Raw genomic sequence first — 12,159 nt, 5'->3', positions numbered from 1 at the left:
GGATCGCGGGGTCGTGAGTTCGATCCTCGGGCGGGGCGTATGTTCTCCGTGACTATTTGATAAACGACATTGTGTCTGAAATCATTAGTCCTCCACCTCTGATTCATGTGGGGAAGTTGGCAGTTACTTGCGGAGAACAGGTTTGTACTGGTACAGAATCCAGGAACACTGGTTAGGTTAACTGCCCGCCGTTATATGACTGAAATACTGTTGAAAAACGGCGTTAAACCCAAAACAAACAAACAAAAACCTTCAGAGGTCTATTCGAATTTAACGTAATGTGCTTCGGATTAGTTAATGCCCCGGGGGTGTTCCAGGAACTAATGTCTAAAGTCTTAGAGGGTTTAGATTTTGCCGTCGCGTACTTGGACGACTGTCTCGTCTTTAGTAAAACATTAGAAGAACATAAACGCCACTTAGACATTATATTTCAAAGGTTAAGGGAGCATAAACTTAAACTTAAGTTGAAAAAATGTCAGTTCATGCAGCCAAAAACTGAATACTTAGGTTTTGTCATAAGTGAAGATGGTATCAGACCAAACCCTGATAAAGTTAAAGCAATTAGGTCACTTCCGGTTCCAAAATGTGTTAGAGATGTGCGTAGAGCTTTAGGAATGAGTTCGTTTTACAGAAGGTACATTAATTCGTTCTCAGAGATAGCTGAGCCTCTCATAAATTTAACAAGAAAAAAAGTACCCTTTATTTGGTCAGAAGAATGTCAAAAGAGCTTTGATACTATCAAAGAACGGTTAACTGCTATTCCCTTATTAGCCTACCCTGACATAAACAAACCTTATAATTTGTATACCGACGCTAGTGATCATCATATTGCCGCGTGCTTAACTCAGAGTTGTGACTCAAAAGAATCTGATGAAAATAAAGAAAGACCTATATTTTTCTTATCTCATAAGCTTAGTGAATCTCAAAGGAAATGGTCAGTAATAGAAAAGGAAAGCTTTTCTGTCTTCTACGCCTTACAAAAGATGGACATGTATTTAAGGGATGCAGAATTCACAATATTTACAGATCACCGCCCACTGGTCACTTTATTACATTCACAAATGAATAACAAGAAAATTCAATTATGGGCATTGTCTATAAGCGGTTACAACTGTAAAATCAAATATCTTCCAGGCAAAGACAACATCATCGCTGATTTCTTCTCTAGACCGCCAGAATCTGAAAGTATACAAACTGAGTCTGAGGCAGAGTTCGAACCCGAAATACACAATAATACATACAAACTTGCTAGCAAAAATATAGATACAAACAAAAGTATTAATGTCATTAATTCTAATGATATTGACCCAAAACAAGTGGCTAATAAGGAATATGAAAAGCAGGATTCTTTCGTAGAACCTGTTGCAGGATTCGCAGAATTAGATATGAAACTTGAGCAAGATAAAGACCCAGCAATTGTACAGATTAAGATGCAACTTAAGCATGGTGATCCAAAGAAATCCGAATGCAAAAAGTTTTTAGAAGTTGGTCAAGTCTTGTATTACATTTCAAATCCAGATGAAGAGCCCTTGTTAAGACTGTACGTTCCAAGTCATTTGAAAGCATTAGTCATAAATGAATATCATAAAGATTCACATCCGGGAACTCAGAGAATGTTTGCAACTATCAAAACAAAGTATTTTTGGCCAAACATGTTTAAAGATCTATACGCCTATGTATCTACTTGTGTTGAATGTCAAACAAGGAACCTGACAAAGGTCAAGGCCCCTCTGCGAGAAACAAATATTGCCCCATTTCCATGGTCAATTGTATCAATAGATGTATGTGGTCCTTATGAGAAAACACTTAGTGGAAATCGCTACATTGTTTGTTTCGTTGATATGTTCAGTGGCTTTCCTGAAGCTTTTGCAACCCCTGACAAAAGTACAAATACTATAATAGACTTACTTTTGAATGAAATTTATCCTAGGTATGGGTGTCCTCTTCAGATTATCCATGACCGAGGGTCGGAGTTTACAAGCTCAGCCTTTACGGAAACCCTGAAAGAATTAAATATAGGCAATGTATCTTGTACTGCATATCATCCTGAAAGCAATGCTAAACAAGAAAGATTGCACAGAGTCCTACATGACATATTAGCTAAGAGAATTCAAGGCAATACTCGTGAATGGGATGTCCACTTAAATATGTCTTTAGCGGGCATACGACACAATGTGTCCTCAAGCTCAAAGTTTACGCCATTCTATCTAGTCTATAACCGAGATCCTATCCTACCTATTGATAATCTGTTAAAACCTAGGGCAAAATATCATGGCGAAGACTATCATAAGATTGTTCTTCAAGAACAGCATAAGTCATTCCTCCTAGCTTATAAACATTTAAAGAGGTCAAAGAGGAAACATAAGGCACAGATAGATAGGAAGGCTAAGGACATCAAGTTTGAGGTCAATGATGCAGTCTATTATAGAATTATCAAAGAAAAACAAACTTGAAGACCGTTGGAAATCACACTTCAGAATAATAGAACAAAAAGGTCCAGTAACATACCTGATTAAAAGCCAGCTTGATAATCGTGTCCTCCAAGTCCATGCCGATCAGATAAGGCATGCCAACATAGAAGAATGGCCAGAGCGAAAAGCTCCCCAAGGTTACCCAAGAGAAGGGCGAACTTTGTAGTGCCACCAGATGATTCGTCAAGCAGTTACGATGAATCTGATGCTGAAATCACAAATAAAGCTGTTAAGGTACATGATCAGGCAAATAGAGTCAAACTTCAGAGAGAAGACTCTTCAGCCGAAGAGAACATTCCATTAGCACAATTAAGAAGGCATTTAAGAAGCCAGAGCAAAGACCAAGTTGAGTCTGAAAGTTATTCCGAGAATGAACAAGCAACAAGCTCCACTAAAAATGTTCCTTCACCAAATAGTGTAGAAAATCAATCTGAACATTTAGATTACCTTAACGAGTTGTCCCATTCTGAATCGGCTGATTTCCAGTCTTCTCAGTCCATGGAGACAGACGACATGGGAACAGAACCCTTGTCAAATGAGTCTGAAATAGAAAATCAAAGTGATATGAAAATTGATATGATTAAGACAGTAGAGCCTGTTAACTTATGTAGCACGGCTCCTGTACCTGAACAAAGAACTAGTGAGAATACGAATGAAGTCGCCCCGACGACTGTTACTCAAGAACAAGAAAAGCAGAAATGCTTACAACTGATTTTAGAAAGCAACAATAATCTTATGCAAAGCTTAATGCAAAAGATATTTTAGCTATTTCTGAAACAAGCTTTATTAGCTACGACTCTTAGTATTGATACAAGATGAATACATTTACCCCGATTCAGTTAGCGCTATATTAACATGTTGATTAACCCCATAAAGGCTTCAAATTTTATGTGAAGATAATATTATCTGTCTTGTGTGTGTATATATATATTACTTTGATACGTTATGCCAGTGCCTTGTAAATTAATGCAAAGATTGTTTTGTTTTTTATTTTATTCTGTTTCGATCAGGATAGAAATGCTGTTTTAAAGACAGTCTATTTATAAAAGTGTATTTTGTCATATTTTCAGACACACAGCCATGAGGTGTGTTATTTTGCTTTGCCTAATTGGCATTATAAGTACTTTAGAAGTACACGAAAATGTTATTTTTGAAAAAATTAATGAAGTTACTACCACAAAATCACAATGGAAAATTGCATTAATTATGGATGTCTCTATCTTTCAAAAAGCTTTAGATAAATTAGAAACAGATATAAATTCTGCTGAAAATATTTCCACCCAGATAATTGACACTTATTCGTTGATTGGTAATTCGACCAAGAAAAGCAATCGCAAAGTTGATTCAGCTAGCTCTATATTTTTAGACTCCCTAGGAAACTTAAAGAACGAAATACAGTTCATCAAAGCTACGCATCAACAAATTTTAGAAAGTTACATAGGTTTCAAGCCCCTTCATACTCGTAAGGAAAGGTCATTACTTCCGCTATCTGGATTATTTCAATTTGTTTTCGGCACTGCTAGAGATTCCGATGTTTCAGCTTTGAAACACAATGTTAAAAGGCTAGCGAATACCCAAAAATCTATCCTACATGTTTTAGAATCGAATTTGTCCATATTAAATATAACTAGGCATGATATTTCACAAAACCGACAATCTATCAATAGTATTATTACAGCTCTGGGAGAAGTTGATGAAAAATTAAATCGTATGGCGGGAAAACTTGAAAAACAAATTGATGACTTGCAAAGGTACGCTCTTATGTATAATAACTTAAAATTAATCATTGATGAGGTTAAAGGTCTGTCTCGCCATGCGCAGTTTTACTTAGAACATTTTGAAAGACAATTAAATATGTTATCTCTATCAAGGTTATCTCCCTCTACCATTACACCCGCAAATCTCAGAGCTTTGTTAAATGAAATAATGACACAGGTACCCCCGTCTTACATCCTCCCCGCTGATATTGATTCTAATTTATGGGACTTTTACAAAATTCTAAAATGTGACACTTTCCTCTACGATAATCAAATTGCAATAATCGTTCATATACCCCTTTTGGATTTAGATGGTAAATTAAATGTCTACAAAATTCATAATTTGGAAATACCTTATTATGATCCTAATGCTAATGCCAGCTCACAGTACACAAGCATGGCCATGACCGCAAAATATGATTTCACTACAACTGCATTAATGATAAATACCGAAAGAACAAAATTTGCTACCCTAACACCAGTTGAATTAGAAAAATGTAGCGACCCAGTACAAAAATTCTGCGAGATTCGTTCACCTATGTATCAAATTTCCTTATCCCAGCGCTGCCCTTTAGCTCTGTTTACAAAAAACGAGATGAAAATTTCAAGCTTTTGTAAAACCATTGTAAAACCAAATACAAAATTACCATTCGCAAAATACTTATATAAAGGTCACTGGGTTATTGCAACAAATATACATCTAAGATTTGTTGTTATCTGTTATGCATTAGGTAAACAAAAATCCGAATTAGTGGTTACACCTCCTATGGGTTTTATAAAATTAGAAATGAACTGCAGAGCTTATAATGAACACCTATCCTTAAATGCATGGTTTTCTAAGTCCAGTCAAAAGAACATAGAAATCAACAACGACCTTTCCTACTTTCCGAATATAACAAATATCAAAATATGGTCACCCGTTCATAAAAACTTTAACAAAGACTTAAAAACTGCCATCCCAAAACAACTAGAGCATATTAAAGAAATACCCATGGATCAACTGATCGAAAAGTTAAATCACTTACGTCGTATGCAACTTGATGATGTCCAGCAGGGTTGGCCTTTTTGGTATTACATCTTGATAGGGATATCCATTTTAAGTATCCTTTCTGTGGTGGTATTTTACTTTAAATTTAGACAATGTGCTCGAAACAATGAAAGCAAGCAAAATAAAACATCTATTTCACCGCCACGTTACGCTAGCCTGAAGTCAAGTGAGCAGAACGGCTACGTCACAGCTTTCCAGATGGATGGACACACACTACCCAATCAGCAAACGGGAAACAATGATGTAGCTTCCGGGTCGCTTCTCAGCAGACTGTATCCGCGGGTGCCTCAGGTCTCAACTGATTGACAGGACGGTCATCAGATAACAACTGAAAAGAAAAATCGATTTAACCTACAGCAATGAAACTGACAAAATCATATAGCGTCAAAAATACCTTGCAAATTTTTCTCAACTGCTCAGGACCTTACAGAAAACATTACGAAATGTTAGCATATATTACTTCAAAAAAATGGAACTGATTTCCTCTTGTGAAGCGTTGGCTACCACTTCCGCCTATGTGTAACACTGAAGATCACTATATAATAGCCAAGAAGATTTATACTCGTCCCTTTCATTCCAAAATAGCAATTTCCGCAAATTCGGTGATTCTTCTATACATATATATATATTCAGAATGATGCACAAATCTAAAATTTTTAAATTCTTTGTGAATTTTATTATGGAATATCTAACGCAGCACACAGAAAATAACCTGACCCGGCTATCTAACACGAGAAAAAGCCACAGAGGACATATACTAAAAAACTTTGAACTTGCATTCAGTGCCGCCACGAAAGCACTTGGTGACGACATGGTGGTACCACTATTTCTGCAGCGAGCTCAAAGGAGCTTCATTCAAAAATACCTCACTGAACAGACCTTCTTGGCCGAGGATTTGCATGCGGTGATGTCGCCACAGCGCCTGAGACGTTTGACGACAGAAAGCACTGTGAAAGAATCGGTCTTCCACTCAATATACCAAGCCTCCGGACCAGCTCTGCAAGTAACAGAAGAGGAACGCCGGGACCCAAGCCTGTGGGACTGGTCGAGCGGCTTCCCGGATGCCTGCCGACAAGAAGAGGACTGGGAATAAATGTCAGGTTTTTTTGTACTAAATTGTAAAATGTTGTTTAACATTAAGAACACTTGTAAAATTTATAAATTTGGTCTGAATTAAAACAAAAAAAAATGTGTCAGATTATTTTTTGTTAAAAAAATTGTAAAATATGGTTAAACATTACTAATTTTAAGAACGCTTGAAAATTTATGAATTTGGTAGTTTTTTTTCTCAATTGTATTAAGTGCATTTGTTTAAGTCGTTATCCTTACTACTGATCGGAAGATCTGGAATTTCACATTTTATGATTTTATCTTATCGCAATTTCCATTATTTAATATTTTTACTTTTACGTCTGATCGTCTAAGATCTGGAATTTTAAATTGTTACTGCTAAACTATACATCTGATCGATAAAGATCTGGAATTTTTACGTATTTAAATAAAAAGAAAAAAAAAAAAAAAAAAAAAAAAAAAAATAGAGAAATTAAAGACAAAAATGTTACATAAATGTTACATTTATTTAGGTCACATTCTTATTATGTTTAGTTTCTGGTTTTCGTTTCAGATTTACATGTTGCCTTTACTTTCCTTAAGTATAAGTTTTATTTTTAAATCTCTCATGTTTTACTTAAATCTTTAGTTATTCATGTATGTATTTCATTATTTCCTGAAACAAGGCATGAGGCATTTTAAAACTGACATTCTGCTTTGAGCGAATGCATTACGTTTAAGTTTTTTGTTGTTGATATTCATGTTTTTTGTAATAATCATAGTATTCACGCTTTTATTTATACAAAGCATAGGAACACTGCTTTGGGCAGGTGTATTTAAGTTCTGCATTATGTCTTCAATATGTAAAATAAACATTATTAGGAATCAAAATTTCGAAAACTAATATCATTGTATTAAATAGACATAAACTTGTTTTGCTTGTATTATAATATTCGTTCTCGTTTCAGATTTACAACTAATAAATCACTCAGTGCGATGGCATCCATGACTTCAACGGAAGGTGCACGGAAACACATTCAGATTCGAAAATACAATTGTGTACTCTTAATATGTGACACTATTAAACAATACAGTGACTAGAATTATATCAAACTTTTATGTATAATTAATGTACTAACGTTTTATGTGGTTTCCTATGTATATTCTGTTGTATTAAGGTCGTTAGGTGATTTCTTACATATTGTTACTATACGCACTTTGATAAATCATTCTTAATTATGTTACGAAAATATTAATAAGTACTTACCTTCTTTTAGCTTGCACCTGTCCGAAACTTCTTGATTTGCTTTGTTGTTTATCTCTTGAACACTAGAAAACATTTGATGCCATCCACTGGGGTTAGTTGCCTTTTATTGCAAAGTGCAACTTCTAGGTGACAGACAATCAGAGTTGCTACCGGCTTCTCTAATTAGCTGTTTCCGATATATGTGCAAGATTACTCTATATCAGCTCAATTATCTCAAAATTATATAACTAAAGAAATTTCCGGCCGGTGCTCCGCGCCATATCATACTCTTAATTACACTTAAAATAATTAACAAATCTGATAAGACCCTGAGCGATAATTACGCATAGATCTTTTCGTTTTCTTTTATTAGTAAATAAATTTTTGCATATTAGTAGAAATAAATTTTTACATCATCATTATTTAAATATAAAAATTATTAAGTTCTTGAAGAATATATATTATTGTTTTACCAATACCGAACTTCCGATCTTTTTTTTTATTATTTTTTTTTATGGGGAATGAAAGGAGTTATAGCGTAATAGGGTTTTTCTATAATTATAATATAGGTTTTCGGGATATAAAATAATTAAATTTCTTTCAATATTTTCAAGTAGAATTATAGGTTAAAATTCTTAAAAGGACCGAGTGTACTTGTCAAACATGTCATTGAATCAAATGCCACAGGGTCTTATCTGTTTACTATTCGATTTATTTACGGAAAAAGGTTGAAAATATACTAGACTACCTCGGAAGTTTACAAGATATTAAGGTAATATTGCACAGGCTGTCTAGCATTTCTCCTCTTTATAAACGTATATATAGAGATTAAAATCAGTTAGAGTTAGGTTAGGGACGGAGAAATAGCTAGATATAGGCTAAGGTCATCTATTACTAAAAGTACTCTGTCAGTTTAGTATATTGGTATTTTAATGAACTTTTGATCACTTGTGGAAATAAATTTATATTGAAACTTTAAAAGAATTGTTGTTGCGTTACACTACACTGGTCGGCTCTGTGTTTGGGCCAGTGGAGGATGAATTTGGCACCCTGAATGGCTGCGCTATGTAAAGCGCCTTTGAACGTGTTTATCATGAAAAGGGTGCTATATAAATCTGGTATAATATAATATATAACATATATAACCCATCTGTTTCTTTCGTTAGATCTTGACCCATCCTCTATATCCCGCCTGTTTGTTTTTCTTTTTCTTTTTTTTATCACTTTATATCTTTTGATCGACTGTATCCCGTCAGTGTTCCTGGATTCTATACCAGTACTAGTACTAACCTGTTCTCCACAAGTAACCGACAACTTCTCCACATGGATCAGACGCAGAGGACGAAAGTTTTCAGAAACAACTGAGTTTTATCAAATCATAAAAGGGTACAAACGCCGTACCCGTGAATCGAACTCAAGACCCTGCTTTATAAAAAACGGATCGTGTGCTCGTGAGTTCTATTATGTTGATAAAAGACATTATGTTCGAAGACTTAGTCTTCTAAGCCTGTTCCTTCATTATAACCAGTTTGTTCAATAATGCATGTTCCGTTGGTTTATTAATTAAAATCAGGCGTCTGTTCCATCATTATATCTGCCATACGTCCCATCAGTTCGCCCATACGTGTATGAGAGAAACAAGTCTGCAGCATTCTTTTCAGCATCAGAAAGTTTTGTTTGTTGCTGCTCTTCTCGAATGCAATGAAATGTAGTTCTTGACAAGTTTTCAAGTTTCAAGTTTCAAGTTTATTCAAAAGTCAAGGCCCTTATGGGCATCTGACATAAACATTACAACAATGTAACATACAACATGGCATATGAAACAAGATGTAATTATTGTGAACTGTGTACAAGGAGGATGAGAAATTTTATTAAGGTAGTGGACCCGGAATCACAATTGGTAAACTATAAACCCTCTAAATAATCTACAAACCCGAGAAAAATAAGCAAACACTCGGTTGTTACCCAGTTTGATTTCGGATCCATCACCCCAACACTAGCAAATTATCTAAGACTAGACATCATATTTTACAGAAAAAAAAACTGCCAGTTTAAGTAAAGTTGAGGATGAGAAATGTTGTTAAGGTAGTATGCCCGGAAACACAATTGGCAAACTATAAACTCACTAAATATTCTGCACCCAAAGAAGAACAAGCAAACACCCAGTTATTACCAAGTTTGATTACGGGCCCATCACCTCAAAACTAGCAAATTATCTAAAACAAGACATTATGTTTTTACAAAACACTGCCAATTTAAGTAAAGTCGTTCTATCTTCGCAATTCATAAGTTTGGAGAATTTAAAAACATTAGGACGTTTAAAGTAGTAGTCATCAATATATTTTTTTCTAACATTATTAAAGAATGTACAATTAAAGAGATAATGAAATTCATCGCCTAACAGGTTATTATCACATAATTGACAGATTCTTTGTTCTCTAGCAATATTTTAAAATCTTCCTTTTTCTATAGGTAATTTATGATCCAAGACCCGCGGTCGAAAAAATGTCAGTAACCGGGTGTAGTCCGAACATATAAGAACTTAAAATCCAGTTGTAAAATATGTTTCGTTTCGTATTACTGGCCGAGAATTTTTGTTCCATTTTCTTTCAGGTACTAAATTAACGAAAGAAGGCCAAGGACTAACCTAGGGACGTCTGTTTAAGCCACTTTGGTAGTTAATACAAGCCTGGGAATTCAACAACAAAAAATCGTATTCAATATGACATATCACTACATAACACCACACGTTCGGTCGAATTGGTATCCTTGAGTAGCAGGTAACGGCTGGTGAATGTGTAGTTTATCCTACTGCAAACCGAAGTGCGAATCACGTGACATATGTTGGCAGTGAACTCGTGTTCATTCAGTAGACAGTCGGGTAAAGCACGAGGAAAGACACAACAACACAAAACGAGGAAGGAAGGTAATTATTTTTTTTAAAAATTAAACGTTTAATAAGAGGTTTGCTTGTAGGACATTTATTTGATACTCAGTGTGTGGTTTTTTTTTTAATATCAACATGCAGCACATTTCTGGATTTTCTCGAGAGCGATTTGGCGGCAAGTATTTTTTTCTGATAAAGCAGTGGTCCTGGTGTGTTATGCTTGAACCAGTTTCCTGTAAAACCTATGGTTATTTGCTAGGTCTGAGCCAGGCAGTAACCCATAACAGGCATTGAATGCATGCCATTGAGAATAATGTTTGGTCTAGTCCTCATAATACATTGTTTTCATTTAGAAATACACTGTACATGTTGAGTATGAACTGAAGATCATGGTTAAAATAGCTGTTTGCTTCTATGAAGCAGTATCCTTTAAAGCCCATTTTCTTTGCAGGTGACATAGTGTTAGATCTGAACCTGGTATGCCATCACCTGCAAGAGCCATTATGTTTCAATGACCTTGATCCCTATTGTCAACAAAGCTTTTTAAAGTGGAAAGTGTCTTTAGCTTAGTCAGGAATCAATAAATTCATTCAAAACACTTTGCTTATTAGTCTTAATAATATTAGTCTTAATAATATTCTGAATTTGGTGATACAACTTTGCAGAAATTCTTTTTATCCAAAATAAGTTAAAAATTAGAAAAATATGACCACTTCCAATAATTCCTTCTTCATCTATATGAAAATTTCTGAGAAACTGCTAACTCTTGGAATGATAAATCATGTCATGCTCAATACTTTAACACATAATTAGAGGAAAAATACAAGAATTAAAATATTTGTCGCTGAAATTAATTAGTTACACCATTTTTTATGAAAAATAGTGACCTACAAAATATTGGAGGCGAGAGTTGAAAGTGCTGTAGTTTTTTGTAAAACAACTTATATCATAAAATACTGTATTATTATGAAAGATATAATGTTAATGAACACACCTGCATCATTTTTGAAATGAAAAGTCTTTATCTTAAAAGTCACTGAAATATCTGCTTTTAGGCTATGGATCATGCAATATTCTCTAAAATTGATTGCCTTTCCTGTTGACAGAGTGTTTGGTGTTTAAACCTGTTTTTTCTGCTGGTCACATCCATTGATTTTGAACTTCATTTGTCAGCAATGGTTACCAAATGATACATCCCACTTCATTGTTTTTGTCAAGTCCTCTTTCAGTAAGGTCAAAATGTCTTCAAAATGACTGTTATTACTATGTGCCTCTATCCAATTTCATTTGGATGATAGCTTTGACATGCAAGAGCAATCTTATTTATATTTGATGGATTTATTTGCCTAAAGAGCATAAGTCTTAATTAGGTTCCTAATTCAAAGTTTATGGTCACACTGTTTGGCATATAAGCCAATCAAAGCTGTAACATTGACATGCATTGAGCTGACTTCATATTTTTTTTGCATAAATACTTCTTGAAAGTCAGGGTCACACTTAGAGGTTAAAAGTCACGTGAGGTCTTGTCTGGGTCATAACTTTTAACAGGTTTACAGCCTTTTGTATTTGGCATAATTAAATGTTTGCCACAGTGAAACAGTATTTGGAGTAAGATGCAGGTTTCTATCTAAAAAGTCAAGGTTTAATTAACAAGAGGTCAATTTAGGCCATGTTAGATCTTTTCCCAGTTGTAACTTTGA

General features: G+C 34.7%; 1 long non-coding RNA gene across 4 annotated transcripts in view; it reads left to right on the top strand.

Moving 5' to 3' along the window:
- The first annotated feature begins 9,316 nt into the window (after window positions 1-9,316).
- LOC123547628 (uncharacterized) overlaps window positions 9,317-12,159 on the top strand; it is a 62,831-nt gene continuing 59,988 nt past the window's right edge. The window contains exon 1 of one of the 4 annotated variants that reach the window (XR_006685685.2): window positions 9,317-10,498. This is a non-coding gene — a long non-coding RNA (uncharacterized LOC123547628). The remainder of the gene's footprint in view (window positions 10,499-12,159) is intronic. The other 3 variants (XR_006685683.2, XR_006685684.2, XR_006685682.2) reach the window with 3 other exon arrangements.

This window comes from Mercenaria mercenaria, chromosome 9, assembly GCF_021730395.1.
Source record: "Mercenaria mercenaria strain notata chromosome 9, MADL_Memer_1, whole genome shotgun sequence".
NCBI lineage: Eukaryota > Metazoa > Mollusca > Bivalvia > Venerida > Veneridae > Mercenaria > Mercenaria mercenaria.
This window is presented reverse-complemented; position numbering and strand designations above follow the sequence as displayed.